This window comes from Sus scrofa, chromosome 7 (assembly GCF_054392235.1).
Source record: "Sus scrofa isolate SSC_HxYL_T2T_F1_AM1 chromosome 7, Sscrofa_HxYL_maternal_Yorkshire_Landrace_v2.0, whole genome shotgun sequence".
Classification (NCBI taxonomy): domain Eukaryota; kingdom Metazoa; phylum Chordata; class Mammalia; order Artiodactyla; family Suidae; genus Sus; species Sus scrofa.
This window is the reverse complement of record NC_139389.1, coordinates 69058020-69083348: the sequence shown is the minus strand read 5'-3', so window position 1 is coordinate 69083348 and position 25329 is coordinate 69058020. Positions and strand designations below refer to the sequence as shown.

The window sequence follows — 25329 nt, the reverse complement described above, 5'->3', positions numbered from 1 at the left end:
CTTCTTCCTTTCTCCTCCTGTACCTCATGGATCAGGTCTGCTTTATGATTATTAACTCCCATGCATTTCTGGGTTGTGTTGACTGACCCCTCCAGGCATTCGATGGAGAAACTAGATCACAGGCTTCCAGTTTGTTACTCCAGTTGAGCCTAAAGTTGATCAGAGAAGCCAGAGCTCCAGTGGGTCCAGCCAAGTCTAAGGAGGGCTGGAGCTTGAAGGAGCTATTGATATAGACAGAGTGGGAGGAGGCAGAGGTGCTGCAGTGCATTATGGTATACAGAGAATTGGGAATGGAGCATCACCTGGGAATCTGCTGGTCAGGCTGCAGGAGCTGGGGTGGGTGGGATAGAATTGACCATTTGCGACAGCTGCCTGTGGAACATGTGGAGAACGTGCTGGTGGCAGAGCCACCCCAGTCCTGTCTATTACACTGCCTACTACCCTTCTACTACCTGTCTACTACCTTGAAGCCAGTGCCGTGACCATGGCAGCCCTAGAAGCAGTTCAAATAGCTAAAGAGTACTGTTCCAAGTCCAACCTGATGAGAGATGAGGTGAGTGGGCACTGGTGATTGCAGCTGGGGATCTCCATTGAAATGGTGACTAAAACCTGGGGGCAGGTGAGGATGAGAAAATCTTGGGCAGTGTGCATAACAGGGTCTGGTATAACATCCAAACTGCAGTCATCATCACCCTTCTCCAAATCCAAACCTGCTATGTCTATGTTTCCCAACTCAGTGAGTGGTAGTGCCATGGACCCCGTAAACTGAGCCAGGAATTTTGAAGCGGTCATTAACTTTTCTCTTTTCTCCCATGTTTAACCCATTGCTGTGTGCACTCAGTTCTGCCTCCAAAACATCTCCAGTTTCTGAGCTCTTCCTTCCAATCCCCTTACCTCAGTACTCTTCTGGGCCACCATTTTCTCTAGCTTGGACATCATGATGGGCTCCAGATGGGTTCCTTACCTTTTGTCTTGAGTACCTCCAAAACTTGCCCCTCCCCAAACCCAGCATAATCTTCCTGAAACACAAATCTAACCAAGTTATATCCCTGCAGACAACTCTTCAAAGGCTCTTCATTCATCACAGGATAAAGATCCAAGCACAAGGCCCAGCATGTTTAGCCTCCCACATAATCCTCTTGCCTCATCTGGCTGCTTCCTCTCTTGTAGTTTATGATATAGCCACCCTGAATTTCTCGTAGCTTTTCTACCATGCTAAGCTCTCACTTCATCTCTCTGTTTATTCATCCAGCAGGTGTCTGGTGAGGGCTTCTATGTCCCAGCACGGTTGTCAGCCCTAGGAATGCAGCAGGAATGCTCAAGCCTTTGCACATGCTGTGCCCCCTGCCAGAAACGCTCTCTCCCACACTCCCCCCTGGGGAAGACAATGGGAATTGGCTACGCAAAAGCTTCTCTAGAACATTCCTATTATAGAGCTTGGAAAACAAAAAAGACTGTTTCCTTGTGAGTAGAGGACATAAGACATACAGTTCTGACCAATGAGATCAAGGCAGAAGTGTGTACAAAGGGTGTCCTTTCCTGCATAAAAGTCTCACTAAGAGGCTTTTACCTTTCTTTTTTTCACCTGGAATGTAGATGTCAAGCCTAGGTCTACAGCAGATGTCCTGCAACAATGAGGAGCCATGAATGTGGACAAGGGCCTCCATATTAAGGGGAGTGAGTGGAAATAGGGCAAGGGCCTGGTGCTGAGGCCACTCTGCACACTCATGTGGATTGTGTGTTGCACAACTCTAAGGGGGACCATGATCACAGGCTCTGACGTCATTTAGCTGGTGCGGTGGTCCTGGGTCTGGTTTAATCTCCGAAAAGGGGAAGTAGAGGGAAGGACAAGAAGTTTCAAATTCTGTGAATTGTGAATACCCCCAAATCTCTCCAGCAACCAAACTATTTCCATAACCCTTGGTGACCAGACTATTGAAACTCCAAGACTGAGAACTGCTCCATCTTTTGCTTTGTCGGCCTCTCCCTAAAGCAATGAAGGATGATTCCCTTAGTTCAGAGGGGGGAAAGGAATCTGGGCTGCAGGAAAGTATGAAGAGAGGTTAGAATCCACTGGTTAATATTTCAAACAATTACCCTGCAACAAGGGTACGTAAGTGAGGTCTGTGCCAAGAAATACAAATACTCTTAATGGCACAGCAAGGATTCTGCTCAAGTTGGGGGAGGAAATGAGAAAAACCTGGAGAAGTCTCCCCAAAGAGGATGACAAGTGGACTGGACTTTGAAGACTGAATTTATTTTCATAAGTCAGGGAAGAGCCTTCTCGAAAAGGTCTGGCTAAGTAAAGTTAGGCCTAAGTGTGCCTGGCACACTGGAGGAAGTAATTAACTGTGGCAGAGAATGGCAAGAGAATGGCTGGTAGGGAGTTTGGGGACTGAGTGAGAAGTTTCTTGAACGTGCAACTTTCAGAGACCTGAGAAAATGGTGAAGTCCTATCTTCTTACAGACATTCCCCACCTGGTCTCAGGTGTCTGTGCAGCCCCTTTACCTGCTCAGGAAGAAGCTGGCCATCCTGAGGGGGAGTATCATTGGATTCTGAGCTGTCTTGGGGAGTTTGTGCACTCCAGGCAGTACTCTGTGTGCCCAGCCCAGAGATATAGATCGGGCTCTATGATGCATTTAGCTCCAGTGTAGAGATTCCTTCCCTTGCCCACCCCACCCCCATTCTTGGGAATAAGTGATTGGGAGCCTTTCACATCTCTGATAAAGATATGACCCCCCAAATAGGCAGAAAGAGTGCTGAGGCTGGGGAAGCACTCTGGGTGCATCTCTCCCCATGGCTCCCTGCGTTCATCATTGGATGGCAGATTCCTGTCTGCTGTCCCAGCAAGGGCTGCTTCCAGAGACCTGAGGGAGAACCCTGTGGGCATGGGATCACTACGGGCTTCATGGAGGCACTTGAGCCAGGAGGAGAGAAATACTACTTGACAAAACTACAATTCCCATGGAATCAGGGAATATTTTTCTGAACCTCTTTTACCCTGTTTGGAATAGAAAGTAAAGACAGTAGTCTTTTGCTTCTATTCTCACCTTGACCAAATCCCTATCTTCCGGGGTCTAGGGAGTCAGCCCCTTCATGGGTGTAGACCTTCACACAACCTACTCCAGTTATCTACAAGTCCATAAAGCCCAGGCCAGCTCCTGCTCAGTTCACAGTACCCACTGGGATAGGTCTATGGAGCGAGATGTATTAGTTTTCTATCGCTGCTATAACAAAATTGCCACAAATTTATCAGCTAGAATGACACCTTATCATCTCAGTTCTGTAAAGCAGAAGTCTATTCTCATCTTACTGGGTCAAAATCAAGATGTTTGCAGGATGCAGTCTCTTCCAGAGGTTCTAAGAAAGAATTCTTTTCTTTTTTTCTTTTTTCTTTTTTCTTTTTTTGTCTTTTTGCCATTTCTAGGGCCATTCCTGCGGCATATGGAAGTTCCCAGGCTAGGGGTCGAATCAGAGCTATAGCCACTGACCTACACCACAGCCACAGCAATGCAGGATCTGAGCCGTGTCTGTGACCCACACCATAGCTCACGGCAATGCCAGATCCTTAACCCACTGAGTGAGGCCAGGGATCGAACGCCCAGCCTCATGGTTCCTAGTCAGAGGAACCACTGCACCACGACGGGAACTTCAAGAATTCTTTTCTTTGCTCATTTGGCTGTTGGCAGAATTAACCAGCAATGGTGGGTTGAGTCCAGTCATTGAAGTCACTTTAATTTTTCCCTGCTTATTCTTCCATTGTATCTCTTTGAGGTCAGCCTGCTAAGGTTCTCAGCTTTCAAGGGCTCCTGTGATTAGCTTGGGGCCACTCAGATAATCCAGATTAATCTTCGTTTCAAGATATGTAGTCTTAATCACATATGCAAAAAACTGACAAGGAATTAATTTCCAAAATATAAAAACCATTCATACAATTCACCACCAACAAAATAAACAACCCAACTGAAAAATGGGCAGAAGATCTAAATAGACATTTCTCCAAAGAAGACATACAGATAGCAAACAGGCATATGGAAAGATGTTTAACATTGCTAACTATTAGAGAAATGCACATCAAAACTACAATGAGGTAACAACTTACACTAGTCAGAATGGCCATCATTGAAAAGTTTGTAAATAGCAAATGTTGGAGAGGGTGTGGAGACAAGGGATTCCTCCTACACTGCTGGTGGGAATATAAATTGGTACAACCACTATGGAGAACAGTATGGAGGTATCTCAGAAAACTAAATATAGAACTACCATATAATCCAGAAATCCCACTCCTGGGCCTATATCTGGACAAAACTACAATTCAAAAATATACATGCACCTGTATGTTCATAGCAGCACTATTCATAATAGCCAAGACATGGGAGCAACCTAAATGTCCATCGACAGATGAATGGATTAAGAAGTGGTTCAGATAAAAAATGGACTCAGCCATAAAAAAGAACAAAATTATGCCATTTGCAGCAACATTGATGCAACTATAGATTCTCATACTAAGTGAGGTAAGTCAGAAAGAGAAAGACAAATGCCATACGGTATTACTTACATTTGGAATCCAAGATATGGCACAAATGAACCTATCTATAAAACAGAAACAGACTCACAAACATAGAGAACAGACTTGTGGTTGCCAAGGGGGAAAGGAGAGGGAGTGGGATGGATGGGGAGTTTGGGGTTGGCAGATGCAAATGATTACATTTAGAATGGATAAGCAATGAGGTCCTTCTGTACAGCACAGGGAAATATATCCAGTCTCTTGGGATAGATCATGATAGAAGATAATATAAGAAAGGGCATGTGTGTATATACATGTGACTGGATCACTTTGTTGTACAGCAGATATTGGCACAACATTGTAAAGCAGCTATAATGAAAAAAGGAAAAAAGTTTAAAAATGCTGAAATTTAAGATTTTTTTTTAAAAAAATCACACATGCAAAGACACTTTTGCCATGTAACATAACATATTCACAGGTCCTGAGTGCAGACATCTTTAGAGGTCACTACTCAGCCTACCACGGTATGATCTGGGAGCTGTCTCTATACCCTTTTTCCCATTCCCTTTCACAAACTCTGGTCCCTTTACCTCAGGGCAGAGGAGAAGCACAAGGCTCCAGAGAAAAGTCCAGTTCTCTTCTTGGCTTACAAGTTAAGGTTGCCCTTCTCTGAAGTTGTCTGCAGGATTTCTCCAAAGGGAGGCTGGCCTCAGAGCGGGAATCTTATTTATGATGTAACCTTATTTTGAAAGTAGGAAAGAGTGAGGAAGAACTGGGGCCCTGCTTGCCATTCCTGATCTCTTCTTCCCTGTCCTGCCCCGGACCTGAGCCTTTACCTGTTTACTGGCCACATGGAAGCAAATGTTGATACTGCATAGACTTCTCTCACCAGGCTTTAACTCCAAGCAGAATCTCCCTCCTTGCCAGGGAGCCCAGGCCAGACAAGTTTCCAAGAAAGCATTTACATTAGTTTATTAAAGTTTTTCATATGTAAAAAATGTAATTTTGAGAGCTGTTTGGAAATATAAAGTCTCTCCACCAGAGGCTGGTTGAGAGCCAGGGGACCCTGCAGGGACAGCGCTGTGGGCTGCCTCTGGGCACCCTCCCTTATGTCTGCTTGACCTTCCGCTCTCTGGAAGGCTCTGTTAGTCTCACTGGCCAGATAGCAAACCCGTAAGATGCAAAGCTATCTGGGATACTCTTAAGGACCAAATCCTTAGCCATCTGCCCTCAGGAGAACTGGTGTTTGTCCCACTGGGCTGACTACTTCCACTCCAGCCACTTGGAAGGCTGGGGAGGCTTTGGCTGGCTACTGGGTTGGCTTCCTTCTCTGGCTCTTAAACTCTCAGCCCAGGGGCTATGCCATCACCTCTCAGATTCTCAGTGATGTAAACATACTTTGTGATTAAAAGGATGGAGAAATGTTAGGTGGTACCTTACTGGGTACAGGGCTAGGAGAATAACCTCACATTATTACAGTCACTTAAACATCTTCTCCATCATCAAGGGGATCTGATGATTGAAAAGCACTAATCAATCTTTTCAGGGTTGTTTCTTTCAGGAGCCTGAACTTCATCTTTTGACTTTCCCGGTATCCACTGTCTCATCTCCTCTGTCCTGGTTCTTACCTTCTTTATAGCTTCACTATAAATGATGCCACTAACATTTCATGATGAAAAAAATCACTAGATGCATTTTTCCATAGTAAAAATGTCACCATATGAGTGATCCTCAGACTTTGGTGTGCTTGGGAGCTGCTTAATAGCAACCTAGTGGTAGCCTGTGTCACCCTGAAAATTCTGATCTGGGTCTAGGGTGGGTCTGAACTTCTCCATCTTTAACAAGCTCTCTTTTTAACAACTCCCCAGGTGACTGATTCAGCTCACTGCCTGTGACCTGGATGATCAATCAGTGTGGCAGCGTGACCTCATTTTCTTGGGGTAGGTACTTTTATGCTCTTTGTTAATTTTATTTTAGCCTCTTTCCTTCATAAGTGAGAAGTACCTTTGACTTGGATCAAGTTCAATCCAGTATTTGGTACGGATCTTAGTATACTTTAAATTTTCAGTAAGTACTTACTACTTGAGTTATTTTTGTTTGAAACTAGACTTTCCACTCTAAATCAAATATCTATCGGATACAAATTCATTTTGAAAGGATATATACATAGATACATTTATTTATATATACACATATTTATTTATATTTATATGTTTTATTTTTGCATATGTTGCAAAAGCAAAAGTACTCTTGATGTGATTTCAGCAGAGGATGATCAATTTTCATTCATTCATTCATTGGTTAAACAGAGACATAAAGATGAATAATGACCAAATACCTTAACAAGTCCTGTGTGCTCTGACCCTTACCTATTTTGAAAGCAAAGGAACCCCCAGCCATGCACCAGCCGCATTTGATTCTTCTTCGTCCTTGAACTCGCTAGGCTTAGTCTCATCACTGGGTCTTTGCCTGTGTTAGTCCTTTTGCCTGGAATACTCTTTCCTCTTCTTTATAGTTAATTTCTACTCTATTCTTCAGGTTTCAGTTAAAAGGACACCATATCTTGAGGGAAATCCCTCTGGTTTCCCAGATCTGTGTTAAGTTGTATTCTTACAGTTGTGTATGCTTCTCCTTAGCTGCTTTTATATGCCTAATGCCTAACAAACTCTCAGTAAATAGTTGTTGAATGAATGGATGCATGTAAGCATGAGGATCTTTGAATCCTTAGGTCATTCATGGCCTATGTAGGAGAAATAGGTGTGTAAAGTGATATTGTGATAGGTGTTATAATAGAAGAACATATGAGATTCATTGGAGAAAAAACACAAACATGGTTTGATCGGTATCCCTTGTGGAGTTGGGCCAGGGATGATTTTACAAAAAAGGATATTCTAGAGATGGATTTTGAAGAAAAACCAGTTTTCCAAGCATATAAGAGGGCATTCCTGGCTAGAAAAGATTGTATGCCTTGGTGAAAGGTTGAAGTGTAGTGATGTTGTGGAGTAGCCTTGAATAGACCCTGCACTGAAGGGATGGGGTTTGGGCTCAGGGTCAGGACTTCACCCAATGCCATTTTGGGGCCAGATTCTACTCTGTAGTGTGTTAAATTGTGCCCACCCCCCAAGATACCCAAGTCCTAATTTACCATTCATGTGAATGTGACCTCTTTTGGAAAAAGCATCTTTGCAAACATAACTGAATTAAGGATGTAGAGATGAGATCATCCTGGATTAACTGGGTTGGCCCTAAATCCAATGACAAGTCCTTATAAGAGGAGGAGAAACACAGGGAAGAAAGACATGTGAAAGTGGAGGCAGAGGCTGGAGTGATGCAGCCACCAGCCAGGGAATGCCAAGGATTACTGATAGCCATCAGAAGCTAGAAGAAAGGCATGGAATGAATTCATCCCAGAGCTTCCAGGAAGAACCCGCCCTGAGGACACCTTGATTTTAAATCTGTGACTTCCAGAACTGTAAAAGAAAAAAGCATTTCCATTGTTTTAAGTTGGTGGTAGATTGTTATGGCAGCCACACATTACTAATACATACCATTAGGTGCCCAGCCTGGATCTAGCCAGGCTCTACAACTGGCAGTATTGTTACTGGAATCAGAGAGGGATTTAAGGGTATTTGATTCCAGGTCTGGCTTCCAACTGCTTAACACAGACGAAACCATGGCCATAACAAATATGTGATTGTAAACAGGCAACCTTTTCAGAGTTAGGAAAGGGCAGTCTCTCTGGCTGGGAAGAATTTTCTAAAATCCTTTTTATCTGTATTAGCTCCATTTTCTGACTACTCAGTGAAGTCGTAGGGCTTTGGCATCATTACCTTCATGAATCTGGAGATCTGTGAGCATCTTTATAAAGATAAGTATTTACCTGAGTGGCTTCTGAGATCTTTTCATCAGAGGGTATCATTGGTGATATATTTTTTTGTCTTTTTCTAGGGCCATACCCACGGCATATGGAAGTTCTCAGGCTAGGGGTCTAATCAGAGCTGTAGCTGCCAGCCTACACCAGAGCCACAGCAATACAGGATCCGAGCTGCATCTGCAACCTGCACCACAGTTCATGGCAACGCCAGATCCTTAACCCACTGAGCAAGGCCAGGGATCGAACCCACAACCTCATGGTTCCTAGTCAGACTTGTTAACCACTGAGCCACAATGGGAACTCCAAGATTTTTTTCACCCTTGTAATTAACCCAGCATATGAGTTTTTTTGTGTATAGTGGGGAGGGGGTGATAGAATAACAGCTCCCCAAAGAGTCTTTGCCCTAATCCCTGGAATCTGTGAATATGTCAGATGATAGGAGGAAGAGAATTAAGGTTGTAGATAGAATCAAAGTTGCTAGTCTTTAAGATAAAGTCTTAAAGGATGTAACTAGAGATTCTCATACTAAGTGAAGTAGGTCAGAAAGAGAGAGACAAATATCATATAATATCACTTATATGTGGAATCTAAAATATGGCACAGGTGAACCTATCCACAAAATAGAAACAGACTCGCAGACATGGAGAGCACACTTGTGGTTGCCAATGTGTGTGTGGGATAGGGTGGGGAGTGGAAGGGACTAGGAGTTTGGGGTTGGTAGATGCAAACTATTAGTTTTAGAATGGATAAGCAGTGAGGTCCTACTGTACAGTACAGGGAACTATATCCAGTCTCTTGGGATAGAACATGATAGAGGATAGCATGAGAAAAAGAATGTATTTATTTGCAGGACTGGGTCACTATGCTGTACAGCAGAAATTGACACAACACTGTAAATCAAATATATTTTAATAAAAAAATAAAGTCTTAAAATAGAGAGATTATGCTGAATTATCCAGGTGAGCCCAGAGTAATCACAAGGGTCACTGGAACAGAAAGAGACAAAAGCATCAGAATCAGAGTGGTGTAGTGTGAGAAAGAGCTTTCCTTTGGCAAAATGCTGGCTTTGAAGATGGAAGGGGCATGAGCCAAGGAATGTGGGTGGCCTCTAGGAGCTGGAAAAGGTAAAAAAAAAAAAAAGTGTATTTGGCCCTAGAGCCTCCAGAACGGAAAGCAGCCTTGCCACACCTTGATTTTAGCCCAGCAAGACCCATTTAGGACTTCTGACCTCAGACTGTTAAGATCCAAGATCCTAACTTTTTTGTTGTTGTTAAATTACCAAGTTTGTAGTAGTTTGTTACAGCAGCCAGAGGAAACTAACCTAGTAGGGTGTGTGTGGTGAGGATTAGGAAGAGGGAGTTTGGAGGGAATTCTCTGCCGTTTTTATAACAACTGCTCTAAGGTGAATTGTTGATGAAATACAGGCCTGAGCTACCTTCAGCCCCAGAAGGAGAAGGTGATACAGTGTCACAGCCCCCTGATCCATGTGAAGAAAACTGACAGGACCCCCTCACCAGCTTCCCTGGAGTGCTGCTGTCTCAGATTTTTTTTTTTTTTAATGGCTGCACCTGTGGCACGGGGTCACTCCTGGGCCAGGGATTTAATCCAGGTTGTGACCTATGCCTGATTTTTTTTAACCCACTGCATCAGGTGGGGATCAAACCCTCACCTCCGCAGCGACTGGAGCTGCTGCAGTGGGATTCTTTTTTCTTTTTTCTTTTCTTTTTTTTTTTGTATTTTTAGGACTGCAACTGCAGCATATGCTGGTTCCCAGGTTAGGGGTCAAATCAGAGCTGTAGCTACCAGCCACAGCCATAGCCACAGCCACAGCAACAAGAGATCCGAGCCATGTCTGTGACCTACACCACAGCTCATGGCAACGCTGGATCCTCAACCCACTGAGCAAGGCTGGGAATGGAACCCATGTCCTCATGGATGCTAGTTGGGTTTGTCAACCACTAAACCACGATGGGGAACTCTTGCAGTGGGATTCTTAACCCACTGTGCCAGGGAGGAAACTCCCTGTCTCAGATTTTTTTGATTGCAGCAGAACTCCAAGGGGTTCCAGGCTGGGAAGGCCAGTGTCCTGACCTTGGCTGCAAAGTGTTAGGGATCCATAGGGCTCTCCTCTCACAACCCTGAGAGTTTTGGAGGAGGGTGTGGCCTTGCCAGCTGCTCTGACCTAAGGAAGCCTGCAGCCTCCTGTGGTGTCTGGTTGCTCTGGCAAAAACCCCCAAGGCTTCCCTGTGTCTGCTGCTATCTTCTGGTTCTTCCAAAGCCCTCCCAGTCCGAATGAGATATCTGAGAGCACCTGTCATGTCTGGCCCATGTGCCCCACTTCCCCACCCCCTTCCCCTTCCCGGGAGGGTATGGAGAAGTGGCTGAACCTGCAGATATTCTGGGCATGCCCTGTCACTTTTCCCCACAGCTTTCGTCTTCATCTTCTCAAATGTCTCTTGGAGCGCTGGCTCCCAGCCTCCTGCTGCCAGAATTGAAACTTGTTAGGATTGGCTTTGTCTGCCTGGCCTCAGAGCTTCCAGAGCAAAGACAAGAGGGGAAGGGCCTGTGGGGCTGGGCAACTCTGGGGCTGCATGGCCCAGTGGAGTCAGGAGGGCTGGAAACCACTCTGACTCAACTTGCGCTGGTACCTTCCGGTGCTGGAGGAAACTCAGGGCTCCCATAGTCTGCTCTGGAAACTCCCAGTGATCTGGTTAAGTGTGTGGGCTCTGAATCCGCTATCCCACCACTCACTGGCTCTATGACCTAGCCCAAGATGCTTAGCTTTTCTGAGCTTCAGTTTCCCCATGTATGTAAATACAAAATAGTATGCAGACAGACAATAAGCATTAGCTATAATAACATTTATTATCATCATTATCATCATCATCTTCATCATTATTATTTAAGGCTGCACCTATAGCATATGGAAGTTCCCAGGTTAGGGGTCCAATTGAAGCTGCAGCTGAGACCTATGCCACAGCCATGGCAAGACCAGATCAGAATCACATCTGTGGGATCTGAGTCACATCTGTGATAGCCTGCAGCAGTTCCAGATCCTTAACCCACTGAGTGAGGCCAGGGATTGAACCAGTGTCCTCACAGACATTATGTCAGCTTTTCAACCCACCAAGCCACAATGGGAACTCCAATACTATTTCTAATATTATCAGTTGCATCCCTCATCTTCAAGAGCTGTGAATCCCAAATGTCATTTGTCCAATGACATTCCCTCAAATCTCAGGCCATCCTTTCCTAGTTCTCCCTGTTTAACAATTTTATTAAAGTATAGTTGACTCATTAAAATGTATAATATGATATATTTTGATACATATGCACACTTAGGAAACCATCACTACAATCAAGATGATGAAAATATTCATTGTGCTTAAAAGTTTCCCTTGGCAATCCTTTCCGTACCTCCCTGTCCTACATCCTTTGCCTCCAGTCCTCAGGCAAACACTGGCTTGTTTTCTGTCCCTATAGATTAGTTTGTATTTTGTAGTGCTTTATGTAAATAGAATCATACGGTATGTACTTTTTTGTCTGGCTTATTTCACTTAGCATACATCTTTTGAGATTCATTCATGTTGTTGTATGTATCAAGATTTATTGTTTTTTATTGCTGAGAACTATTCTATTATAAGGATATATCATAATTTGTTGAGCCATTCACCTGTTGATGGACTTTTGGGTCATTTCCAGTTTTCAGCTAGTTTGAATAAAGTTGCCGTGAACAACATTCTTGTGCAAGTCTTTATATGAACATATGCTTTCACTTATTTTGGTTAAGCATATAGGAGTGGAATGGTTAGGTCATGTGGTAGGTATAAGTTTAATGCTTTAAGAAACTGCCAGACTGTTTTCTGAAGTGGTTGCATGATTTACATACCCACTAGCAGTGTATAAAACGTCTAATTGTTTTGTTTCCTCTCTAATGTTTGGTATGATAGTCTGTTTAATTTTAGACATTTTAGTGGGATACAGTGATTTTATGAGTTTCCTAGATAATTAATGATTAATGATGTCAAGCGTGTTTTCTTGTGCCATCTTTATATTTTCTTTGGTGAAATGTCTCTTCAAATCATTTGTCTATTTTAATATTACGTTTTCTGTTTTCTTTTTTTTTGGGGGGGTGCACCTGTGGTATATAGAAGTTCCCAGACTAGGGATCCAGTCAGAGCTGCAGCTGCTGGCCTACACTACAGCCACAGCAACGCCAGATCCAAGCTGCATCTGCAAACTACATCATAGCTCATGGCAATGCCGGATCCTTAATCCACTGAGTGGGGCCAGGGATCAAACCTGCATCCTCATGGATACTAGTTAGGTTCATTATCACTGAGCCACAAGGGGAATTCCAGCCAAAACCATCTTGAGAAAGAAAAATGAAGATGTAAACATCATGCTCCCTGACCCCCAACAATATTACAAAGCTATAGTAATCAAAATAGTATGATATTGGCATGAAAACATAACATATAAATAATGGAACAGAATAGACAATCCCAAAACAAACCCATGCATATATGGTCAATTAATTTATGACAAAGTGGCCAAGAATACACAATGGGGAAAGGACAGCCTTTTCAATAAGTGGTGTTGGGAAAACTGGATAGCCACAAAGAATAAATTTGGATCATTATCTTATACCATAGATAAAAATTTGTTCAAAACGGATTAAAGATTTGAATGTAACACCTGAAACCATAAAATTTCTAAAAGAAAACATTGGTGGTAAGTGCCTTGATTTAGGTCTTGGTGGTGATTTTTTTGTATCTGATACCAAAAGGAAAAGCAACAAAAGAAAAACAAGTGGGATTAATTAAACTAAAAAGCTTATGCACAGCAAAAGAAACCAGCAATAGAATAAAAAGGCAACCTACAAAATAAGAGAAAATACTTGCAAATCATATATCTGGTAAGGGGTTACTGTTTAAAATATACCAAAAAACCCTCAAACAACTCAATAGCAAAAAACAATCCAATTAAAACATGGGCAGAATATCTCAAAAGACATTTTTCCAAAGAAGACCCACAGGAGTTCCCACTGTGGCACAGTGGATTAAGGATTCGAATGCAGTGGCTTGGGTTGATGTGGAGGCATGGGTTTGATTCTTGGCCTGGTACAGTGGGTTAAAAGATTGCTGCTCCTTGTACAGTGGGCATTGCTGCAGCTATGGTGTAGGTCACAGCTGCAGCTCAGATTCAGTCCCTGGCCCTAGAACTTCCATATGCCTTGGGTGTGATCATAAAAAAAAGAGAGAAGACCCGCAGATGATCAAGAGGTGTATGAAAAGATACTGAACATCACTAATCATCAGGGAAATGTAAATCAAAACCACAATGAGATGACACCTCACACCTGTTAACTACTATTATCAGAAAGGTAAGAAATAACAACTATTGGCAAGGGTGTGAAGAAAACAGAACACTTACACACTGCTGGTAGGAAGGTAAATTGGTGTTGCCACTATGGAAAACAATATGGAGAGTCTACAAAAAATTAAAAATTGAATTACCATATGATCCCTCAATTCCACATCAGGTATTTACCCAAAGAAAACAAAAGCAATAACTCAAAAAGATATATGCACCCCTACATTCATTACAATATTATTTATAATAGCCAAGATATGGAAACAACCTAAGTGTCCATTGATTGATAAAAGAATGTGGCATATATACACAATGGAATATTATCCAGTCAAAAAAAAAAATGAAACCTTGACTTTATGACAATACGGATGGACCTCAAGGGTGTTATGCTAAGTGAAATAATTCAGACACAGAAAGGCAAAGATTGTATGATCTCACTTATATGATATCGAAAAATATAGAGAACAGTTTGGTGGTTGCCAGAGGTAGGGGTGAAATGGGTGAAGGGTGTCTAAAGGTATACATTCCCAGTTATAAAGTAAATAAGTCATGGGAATGTAATGCACAGCATGGTGACTATTGTTGATAACACTGTGTTGCGAAGTTTCCAAGACAATAGATCTTAAAAACTCTCATCACAAGAAAAACAAATTTTTTTTGTGAGTATTTATGGTGATGGACCTTAACTAGACTTATTGTGGTGATCACTTCTCAATGTATATGCAAATACCAAATCATTATGTTGTACTTCTGAAATTGATACAATGTTATATGTCAATTATACCTCAATAAAAAAGTAATCGATTTTTATTTACTGATTTTTATCTTGCAACATTGCTAAATTAATTTGTTCTGGTAGTTTTGATAGATTGCATAGTATTTTCTACAAAGATTTGCAGATGTTGTCTACAAAGAGAGTTTTATCTTTTCCTTTTCAATCTGTGTGCCTATTCTTTCTATTGCTTCATTTCACTGGCTAGAATCTCTGTACAATGTTGAATATAAATGATGAGAACTGACATCTTAGCTTTTTCTGAGTTTAGGAGGAAAGCATCAGTCTTTCACCTTTATGTATCATGTTACCTGTAGGTTTTTGTTGATATTCCCTATTGGGTTGAGAAACTTGTCTTTTATTTCTAGTTTTCTGAAAGATTTTATCAGAAACAGATGTTGGGTTTTGCCACATATTTTTAATGCATCTACACAAAATAACTATATTTTATTCAATGATTTTTAAATGTTCAACCAATATCAGATTATTAGCATAAACTCCATTGCATTATGATATGCTTTTTATGTACTTTGGATCCAATTTCCTGCAATTTTTGTATTTTGTCAGTGTTTACTAGGGTTCTGGGTTGGCAGTTATTTTCTGTCTTTGATTTTGGTATCACTGTAATAATAACTTCCTCCCAGAATGAGAAATTATTTCCTCCTCTTCAGTATTCTGGAAAAGTTTGTGTAGAATTGGTATTATTTCTTTTTGTGAAAAGTTTGATAGATTCACCAGTAAAGTTGTTTAGGCCTAGCATTGGTTTTGTCGGGGGGGGGCAGTATGTTTTTAACTACACATTAAATGTCTTTAATAGTTATTGGGCTAGCCAGATTAATGGTCCCTTATTCTTTTAATATCTTTAGAATCTGTAGTGATGTCTCTTTCTCATTCTTGATAATGGCCATTTGTGTGTTCTCTTTTGTTTTGTTCTTTTTCCCTGATCAGTCTGGCTAGGGGTGAGGTTGTCAATTTTATTGATCTTTTTAATAAATATTGAGCTTTTCGTTTCATTGATTTTTCTCTATTTTTTTTTCTGTTGACAATTTAATTGACTTCTGCATTTTGGGGGTACATTTTGCTATTCTTTTTCTAGTTTCTTAAGGTAGAAGCTCAGGTCATTGCCATGAGATCCTTCTTTTTCTATATAGGCGTTATGTATTATAAATTATCCTCTAAGTATTGCTTCTCATTGTATCTCACAAATTTTGATATGTTGTGCTTTTATTTTCATTCAGTTCAAAATAATTTCTAATTCCCTTTGATTTCTTTGACCCGTGGGCTATGAGAAGTGTATTATTTAGTTACCAAATATTTGGAGATTTTTCCAGAGATGTTTCTGTTATTATTGATGTATAATTCGATTCCACTGTAATAAGGTCATGAATTGCATGAACTGACTCTTTTTAAAGTGATTGAAACTTGGTTTATGGCCCAGAACATGGTCCATCTTGGTAAGTAGTTTGTGTGCCCTTGAGAATAATAATATACATGCTGCTGTTGTATGGAATGTTCTATAAATATCAATTAAGTCAATTTTTTGGATAGTGCTTTTAGGTCTTCTATGTTTTACAGATTATTTTTCTACTTATTCTATCCATTATCAAGATAGGGGTGTTGAAATTTCTACCTATAACTGTGAATTTGTCGATTTATCATTGTAGTTCTATCAGTTTTTGCTTCGTGTGTTTTGAAGTTCTGTTCTTAGCAGCTTAAACATTTAGAACGATTATGTTTCGAGTAATTGATCCCTTTATCAATGTGAAATGATATTATTATTCCTAAATAGATATGTTGCTCTGAAATCTACTTTGTCTGGTATTACTATGGCTACTCCAGGTTTCTTTTGATTAGTGTTAGAATGTGTCATGGGTTGAATAGCATTCCCTCCCAAATTGATGTCTACCTGGAACCTCAGAATGTGAAGTTATTTGGACATACAGTCTTTGCAGATGCAATTAAGATAAGGATCAAGATGTGATCATACTGGGTTAGGGTGGGCCAATGAGAGTGTCTTTATGAGAGACAGAAAAGGACACACAGAGACACAGGGGAGGCCACGTGAAGATGGAGGCTGGTATTAGAGTAATTCTGCAATCAGCCAAGGAACACGAGGAGCCATCAGAAGCTGGAAGAGGTGAAGAAGAATTCTTCAATAGAGTCTCCAGAGGGACCATGGCCCTGCCGACACCTTGACTTCAGACTTCTAGTCTCCAGCACTGAGAGAATATATTTATATTTTCAGTCGCCAAGTCTGTGATAATTTGTTATGGCAGCCCCAGGAATCTAAGCAGTATGGGCTATCTTCTATGATCCCCCCTTTTGTTTTTATTACTCAATGAATTTATTACATTGATAGTTGTACAATGATCATCACAATCCAATTTTTTTAGGATTTCCATCCCACAACCCCAGCACATCCTCCAACCTCCCAAACTGTCTTCTTTGGAAACCATAAGTTTTTCAAAGTCTGTGAGTCAGTATCTGTTCTGCAAAGAAGTTCATTGTGTCCTTTTTTCAGATTCCACATGTCAGTGAAAGCATTTGATGTTGGTGTCTCATTGTCTGACTGACTTCACTCAGCATGATAGCTTCTAGGTCCATCCATGTTTCTAAAAATGCTGGTATTTCGTTCCTTTGAATGGCTGAGTAATATTCCATTGTGTATATGTACCACATCCTCTTGATCCACTCCTCTGTCGATGGACATTTAGATTGTTTCCATGTCTTGGCTATTGAAAATAGTGCTGCAATGAACATCGGAGTACATGTGTACTTGAGTTATGGTTTTCTCTGGATAGATGCCCAGGCGTGGGATTGCTGGATCAGATGGTAGTTCTATTTTTAGTTTTCTGAGGCATCTCCATGCTTTTTTCCACAGTATAATAGGGTTCCTTTTTCTCCACACCCTCTCCAGCACTTATTGTTTGTAGACTTTTTGATGATGGCCATTCTGGTTGGTGTAAGGTGGTACCTCATAGTGGTTTTGATTTGCATTTCTCTAATAATGAGTGATGTTGAACATCTTTTCATGTGTTTTTTGGCCATCTGTATGTCTTCTTTGGAGAACGTCTGTTTAGATCATCTGCCCATTTTTGGATGGGATTGTTTTTTTGGTATTGAGCTGCAGAAGGTATTTATAAATTTTGGAGATTAATCCCTTTCCTTCAAATCTATTTGTGTCTGTATATTTAAAGTGGGTTTATCATTCCTATAGTTGGAGTTTGCTTTATCTATCCAATCTTATAATCTCTTTCTTTTCGTGGGGGAGTTTAAACTATGTATCTTAATTTGATTAAAACATTTTTTTACAATTTTAATCTAACATTTTGCTGTATGTTTTCTGTATTATTTTCCTGCTCTTCTTTAGAAAATAGTGTATTTATTTTTTTTCTTATTTTATTTTATGTCCTTTATAGGGTTACTAGCTACGCTGCTTTAAGCAACTGGTTGTGATGTTTCTTACACTTGGAATTCATTGAGCTTTTTGGTTATGTGAGTATATGGTTTAATCAACTTTGGAAAATTTACAGCCATTAATTCTTCAACTTTTTTTGGGTCCTCTCATCCTTTGGAGATTTCAGTTCCTCATGTATTTAGCCACAGCTCACTGATGCTCTGTTTATTTTTTCAGTCTTTTTTCCTCTCTGTGTTTTATTCTGGATGGTTTCTATTGCTATGTCGTCAAGTTCACTGTTCTTTTCTCTGTGCTGTCTAATCCCATCCAGTTTATTTTTCATCTCAGACATTACAGTTTTTTAATCTCTAGACATATGATGTGTGTATTTTTGGTATCTTTCAAGTCTCTCCTAAACATGCTCAATTTTCTCTTTAGCCTCTTTAACATATGGAATGCAGTTATAATAACTTTTAATATCCTTGTCTATTAATTCTGTCATCTGTGTCATTTCTGGGCTTGTTTCAATTGGTTGGCTTTTCTCTTCATTATGCACCTTATTCTCTGACTGTTTTTCAGTCCTCATTTTTAATTAGGTGTCAGGCATTGTGAATTTTACCTTCAAATATATATTTTTCTTCCTATAAGATTCTTGAGATTTATTCTGGGATGCAGCTGAATTACTTGGAAAGAGTTTTTTTTTGGATCTTACTTTCAAGCGTTGTTAGACTGAACCAGAACTGAATTTATCCTAGGGCTAATTCTGCCTCACAAATTAGGCAAAACCCTTCCTGGTACTTTTCCCAATGTCCCATGAATTCTGAGGTTTTCCAATCTGGCTGTTGAAAACAAGAGCCATTTCTAGCCTCGTATGAGCTCCATGAATTTTTCCTTCTACTCTTTTCTTTTTCCATGGTTTTAGATTATTTCTTCCCGTGTACATACTGAAGACTCAAAGAGGGCTCTCTACAGATCTTCAGAGATTTCTCCATGCACAGCCCTCTCTCTGCTGGTTGCTGGCCTCCTTGCCACCCCACCGCCATATCCTCAACTCAGGAGACTGCTGGATTTGGCCGGGGCTCCCCTTTCTGCCATGTGACCTGGAATCTCTCTGGGCAGGTAGGTGGGGCAATCAGAGGACTTAATTGTTTCCCATTTCCCAAGGATCTCTCTCCTTCTCTTTCTTTTTTTTTTTTTCTTTTTTCTTTTTAGGTCCATACCCACGGCACATGGAGATTCCCAGGCTAGGGGTCGAATCAGAGCTACAGCTGTCGGCCTATAGCACAGCCACAGCAATGCAGGATCCGAGCCAGCATCTGCGATCTGCACCACAGTTCACCACAACACTGGATCCTTAACCCACTGAACGAGGCCAGGGATCAAACCCACAACCTCATGGTTCCTGGTTGGATTCATTTCTGCTGCACCACAATGGGAACTCCTGTCCTTCTCTTTCTGATATCCAGTATCTTAAAAAATATTCTTTCATGTGTTTTCTCTGGGTTTTTCTTAATAGTTTTAGGCCAGAAGGTAGCCTGCAGCAGAAGTCATACACTTGCCTCACTCTTCACCCATTCTTCATTCTTTTGTCTGCCCCCTCAAGCCCTGCTATTACCAGAAATGTCATCTAGGTAGAACCTTCCTTTAGATCAGCAGAAGGCAATGGATCAGCAATTAGGAACTGCCCTTGGAGTCAAACATACTATGCTTCAGATCTTGGCTCTGCCAGTCCCTGTGTTATGCTGGTCAAATTATTTCACCCACTCAAGGCTGTTTCCTTATTTGAAAAAGAGGAAAAATGAGACCTAGCTGCAGAATTAAGGTAATGCATAGAAAGCCACTAGGACCAGGTAATGGGCTCAGTAGTATAATTCAATGACTGTATGACGAAGTGAATGCAAGCAGGATTTGTTTGTTTGTTTGTTTGTTTGTTTGTTTTAGGGCTGCATCTGTGACATATGGAAGTTCCTGGGCTAGGGGTCTAACAGGAGCTGCCGCTGCTGGCCTACACCACAGCTATAGCAATGTGGGACCTGAGCCACATCTGCAACCTACACCACAGCTCATGGCAATGCCAGATACTTAACCCACCAAGCCATGCCAGGGATCAAACCTGCATCCTCATGGATACTAGTTGGGTTTGTTGCTGCTGAACCACAATGGGAACTCCAGAATTTATTTTTTTAAATTGTCTCAAATTGTTTCATTGTCTGCTCTGTTTCTGGGGACAGTCCTACCATTACTCTAGAGCTCCCAGAAAGGGCAGTACCACCAGCTCTAAATTTCTTGCACCAACAGAGGGGAGCAGTCATGTGGAGAACTTCCAATAGCACATACTAGAAATATCATGGACATTTGGCTGCATGAAGCATTATAATGATCTTTTCTTTGCGGCAGATTGACTTTACTAATTAGGTTGGGTTTGAGCCAGTGTTAAATACAGTTTGCATGTAGAGAACACAAACCAATTGGCAGAACCAGGGGGAACTCAGAAACATTTTAGGTATCAGGACAAGCCAGCTATGATTAAAGCTTTGTTTCAAATAATCCTTTCTCCCTCCCCTGGCCTCCATTTTTATGAGCTCGTTAAATATTAAGCACATTAATGCTTTATCACAGTTGCTACAAACATATCCTTCCCACTTGTTATTCAGTTCCGTTTTTAAATTCAAATCTGTTGTAAACAGAATTTTAAAAATTGCAGTTAAACTATCGATCTTTTCCTTTGTAATATCTTCTACCACTTTTAGGCCTCAGAAAAACCCCATCCAGAGATCAAATAAACATTCGTCTTTATTTTCTTCCAGTTTTTAACATTTAACATTTAACTTAATTTATCTAGAATGTATTTTTATTTATGTGTGGCATAAAGTGTGAAGGCATTGTATTTGAGATAATTAATGCTAGCTGCTGCAACTGTTAAACCCCAAAATCTCAGTGCCTTAGCACCACAAAGCCTTAATTCTCACTGATGCTGAGCCTAGTGATGGTCAGATGGCACTCCTGAGTGTGTGGCTACAAGTGATGACTCAGGGACCCAGGCTGTTTCTGCCTGCAATTCCATCATCTTAGTCTTTTGCTTCCAGTTGCGGGGGGAACCCCACAGAATATTGAATAAGAGCTAACTGGTGCTGCCTGAAGACCTAATTTGATTTTTCAAATAGCTAACTGATTACATGGCGGCATTTACCAGTCACATATGAACTTGTTATATGTGTATTGTGGTCTGGACTGCTTATTTGTTCTCTTGGGCACTGTACTAGATTTTTTTTCAAACTTCCTTTACAATATGATTTAGTATCCTTTATGGTGAACTCCTCCCTCGTTATTTTCCTTTTTCAAAGTTTTCTTGGCTATTACATAATAGGTATTGAGATAGGCTGGGACGTAGGACCTAGGACCTGGTGCTGTTTGCTGCAGTGGCTGCAATGCTTGCACATAGAAAAACATCTCCTCAAGCAACAAAATACAAAGAAACTATAAGGAACTGAAAATAACTGCATGCATGCGCAGTTGAGACAAATTATGGACAAGAAGATACAAAAGAACTAAAAACCCAACTGCCACATCCAAAGAATTGAGAGCAAAAAGAGAGTACTATGCATGGTCCCTGCATACAATATCACCAAAGGGGTGGGAAGACCACCTAAACCATCCCTCTGGCCTGACCCCTGGACCCACTCCTACACTCACCCCATGTAAGGAATCAGCTTGTCCCTTGAGTGAGTGAGCAAGGGAAACAATTGCTTATTTTCACTACCCTTTGCTGCAGCAGGGCCCCAATAAAGCCTTGCCTGAATTTTCCTGTCTGGCCTCTTAACAATTTCTATTGATTAAGGATGTCAAGATGGTAAAAATGTTACATATTACTTATGATCTATTGGCTCTGTGAGCGCATGCATGGTATTAGCACATCAGAGGCTGCACCCATCCCCCAATGTTCAATGAACAGGTGGAGGATGTCTGCTATGTTCTGAATGTTTGCACCTCCCCCAAATTCATATGTTGAAGGCCTAATATGATGGTATTTGGAAGTGGAGCTATGGGAGGTAATTAGGTCATGAGGGTGGAGTTATGAAGAGACTGGTACCATTATAAAAGGAGGAAGACAGTTGGCCCTCTCTCTCTCTGCAATGTGAGGACAAAGAGAGAAAGTGGCTGTCCCCAAGCCACAAAGTAGGCCATCACCAGACACTGGATCTGCCAGTGCCTTGAGCTTGGAATTTCCAGCCTCCAGAACTGTGAGAAATAAATGTTGGCTATTTTAGCCACTCAACCTATGGCATTTTTGTTATGGCAGCCTTAGCTGACTAAGACAATGTCAAAATCCATGTCTCCAACTTTTAACTCTGTCCCAAACATGAGGCCCACATTTCCAGATACCTGATACATAGCTGGAAATACCTGGAAGTTTAGCTAGCACCTCTGGGAAGAGCTAGATCATGCAGTAGCCAGTGGCAGATGTTTTTTTAAAGTCAGAGGTAGAATAAAGATGGGAGAAGAAGTGGATGTTTCAAAATATTCCCCATCTCTGCATAAAAATTGGAGGAATAATAAGGAAGGAATGATAATTCAAGTGTCTCCTTACTTGGAAGGGCCTGCACCACCTTGGAAACCTTAAAAAAGCTATTTTGGCCCCTCCTGAGTCTACACTCCGCTCCCTGTGGCTGGGGTTGAGGTGCAGGAGGAAAGAAAGTACAGCAGGGGCTCAAGAAACAGTTTGGACCTTGGCCCCTGCTTCCAGCAAGAGGGCCTTCAAGAAGATTTGGGTGAGAGGCAGGATTAAGACGGTAGGGAACTAAGACATGGCACTCACCTTCTCTCACAAACATCTTAAAAAAATCCACATGTAGAACAATTGGCACAGAACATCTACTGAACACTGGCAGAAGACCTTAAACCTCCAAAAAAGGCAAGAAATCCTCCACATAACACAGTGGAACATAAGGAAAGGAAGAGAGAGAGAGAGAGAGAGAGAGAGAGAGAGAGAGAGAGAGAGAGAGAGAGAGAGAGAGAAGAGGGGGGAAAAAAAGGAATCAGAATGGGACCAGTACTCCCATGAGGGACACGTGAAAGAGGAAAGGAACCTGCACCCTAGGAGGCCATGGTCCCATAGGGGGAACATCAAAGCCTCAGAGAAAAGTGTAGCAGCTGTACTGAGGAGGGCAAAGCAGAAGAGAGCCACACAGACTACTGGTACCATCACCCTTGGACAGAGAAGTCTGAGATGCTCATGCAGGAGCTGGGTACTGAGACTCAGGCTTCAGATATAGTTCCAGAGAGAGGACTAGGGTTGGTGGTGTGGAGACAGCCTGAGGGTCTAGGGAACAGTGTGCTATGGGCTAGGGAGCAGAGAACCACAGCTGAGGGAGCACAGGAGGAGGTTTGGGCCCTCAGGAGATCAAGGCACCATTGTTGGGGAAGGTGAGAGGAGAATGGGGCAGGATCACCATAGGAATCTTTTTCTCTGCACATAGGGACTCTCAGTCAGTGGAGGGCATCTTGTGTAGGCTATGGGTGGCAGGGGCAAATTGTTGCAGCCATATCAGACTCCAGAGGTGGGCATGGCCTGCCACCACTAGGGATCCACGAATAGGCACCACCTATGGTCCCAGTAACCTCTATAGGTCACTACAGAGGAGGGCACAGCAAACAAGTGTCACTCATTTCCCTCACTTCCTTGGGAACACACACACCTTGCCGTTGCCCCTACCAAAGGCTCTGGGCACCTCCTAAACCTTCCTGAGGGTCACTGCCACTTCCCAGGGTCCTACAACCAGGAGCAGTCTGTGCCACCTCCCCACAGGTCCTCATCACGGTCAGTGGCCTAACAACCAGGCACTGACCATAGGGCTCTGCCCATTGCCTCCATCTTCCTGGAAGCAAGTGCAGGCCTTACACTTGCACACCCCCATCAAGAAGATAACAGCCTGCATACACTGGGGAAAGAGACAGCAAGCATCCAAACCAAAAGCAGCCCTCACACCAAAAAAAAGTAAGCCATCACAAACTACCCAGGGGTGCTCTAGCAATTAAATAGACTCCAAGATGACAGTATATGTCTTCCCTAAAATCACAGAATAAGGAAAATATAAGCAAAATGAAAAAGCTCAGAAACCATTTCCAGTTAAAAGAACAGGAGAATTCCCCTGAAGGAGCAAACAATGAAACAGACCTCTGCAGTCTACATATACCAAGTTCAAAAAGGAGATAGTGAAAATACTGAAGGAGTTAAGAGTGAATATGAAGGAATTAAGAGCAGATATGAATAGTAATGCAGATTACATTGGAAAGGAAATAGAAAATATATGGAGGAGCCAAGAAAAATTAGAAAATTCATTTTCAGAGTTGCAAGCTGAGTTAAAGGTATTGAAGAGCAAAAGGAATAATGCACAGGAATGAATAAGTAACTTATAAGATAGAATAATGGAAATCGCCCAATCAGGACAGCAGATAGAAAACCAAATGAAAAAACATGAAAGCAAAATAAGAGATCTAGGGAACAGCATAAGAGGAATTCTAGAAGGTAAAGAAAAAGAAAAGGGGATTGAAGACATATTTGAAGAAATAATGGCTGGAAACTTTCCAAAACTAAAGGAAAGAGATGTCAAGATACAGGAAGCACAGAGGGCCCCAAACAGATTGAATCTAAACAGACCTACATCAAGACATATAACAAAAATGGCAAAAGTTAAAGATAAAGAGAGAATTCTAAAGGCAGCAAGAGAAGAACAAAGAGTTAATTATAAGGAAATAACCATAAGGTTATCAACTTATTTCTTATTTTTCTACAGAAACATTACAGGCCAGAAGGGAGTGGCAAGATATATTCAAAGTTCTAAAAGGGAAACATTTGCAGCCTAGAATACTCTACCCAGTGAGAGTATCATTTAAAATAGAAGGAGAAATAAAGAATTTCTCCAACAGGAGTTCCTGTTGTGGTGCAGTGGAAACAAATCTGACTAGGAGCCATGAGGTTACAGGTTCAATTCCTGGTCTCACTCAGTGGGGTGGGGATCTGGTGTTGCTGCGAGCTATGGTGCAGGTCACAGATGCAGCTCAGATCTGGTGCTGCTGTGGCTCTGGGGTAGGCTGGCAGCAACAGCTCTGATTAGACCCCTAGCCTGGGAACCTCCATATGCTGCATGGGTGGCCTTCAAAAGACAAAAAAAAAAAAAAAAAAAGAATTTCTCCAACAACCAAAAAAGCCCAAAGGAATACAGCAATACTAAACCCATGCTAAAAGAAATACTGAGGAGTTCCCGTCGTGGCGTAGTGGTTAATGAATCTGACTAGGAACCATGAGGTTGCGGGTTCGATCCCTGGCCTTGCTCAGTGGGTTAACAATCCGGCGTTGCCGTGAGCTGTGGTGTAGGTTGCAGACGCAGCTCGGATCCCGAGT

At 41.7% G+C, this 25329-nt stretch overlaps 1 long non-coding RNA gene across 1 annotated transcript in view; it reads left to right on the top strand.

The window, feature by feature from the left end:
* LOC146401652 (uncharacterized) overlaps nucleotides 1–25329 on the top strand; it is a 113923-nt gene that overhangs the window by 13912 nt on the left and 74682 nt on the right. Inside the window, exons 2-4 of the long non-coding RNA XR_014810574.1 lie at nucleotides 6377–6448; nucleotides 17950–18025; nucleotides 18850–19046. This is a non-coding gene — a long non-coding RNA (uncharacterized LOC146401652). The remainder of the gene's footprint in view (nucleotides 1–6376; nucleotides 6449–17949; nucleotides 18026–18849; nucleotides 19047–25329) is intronic.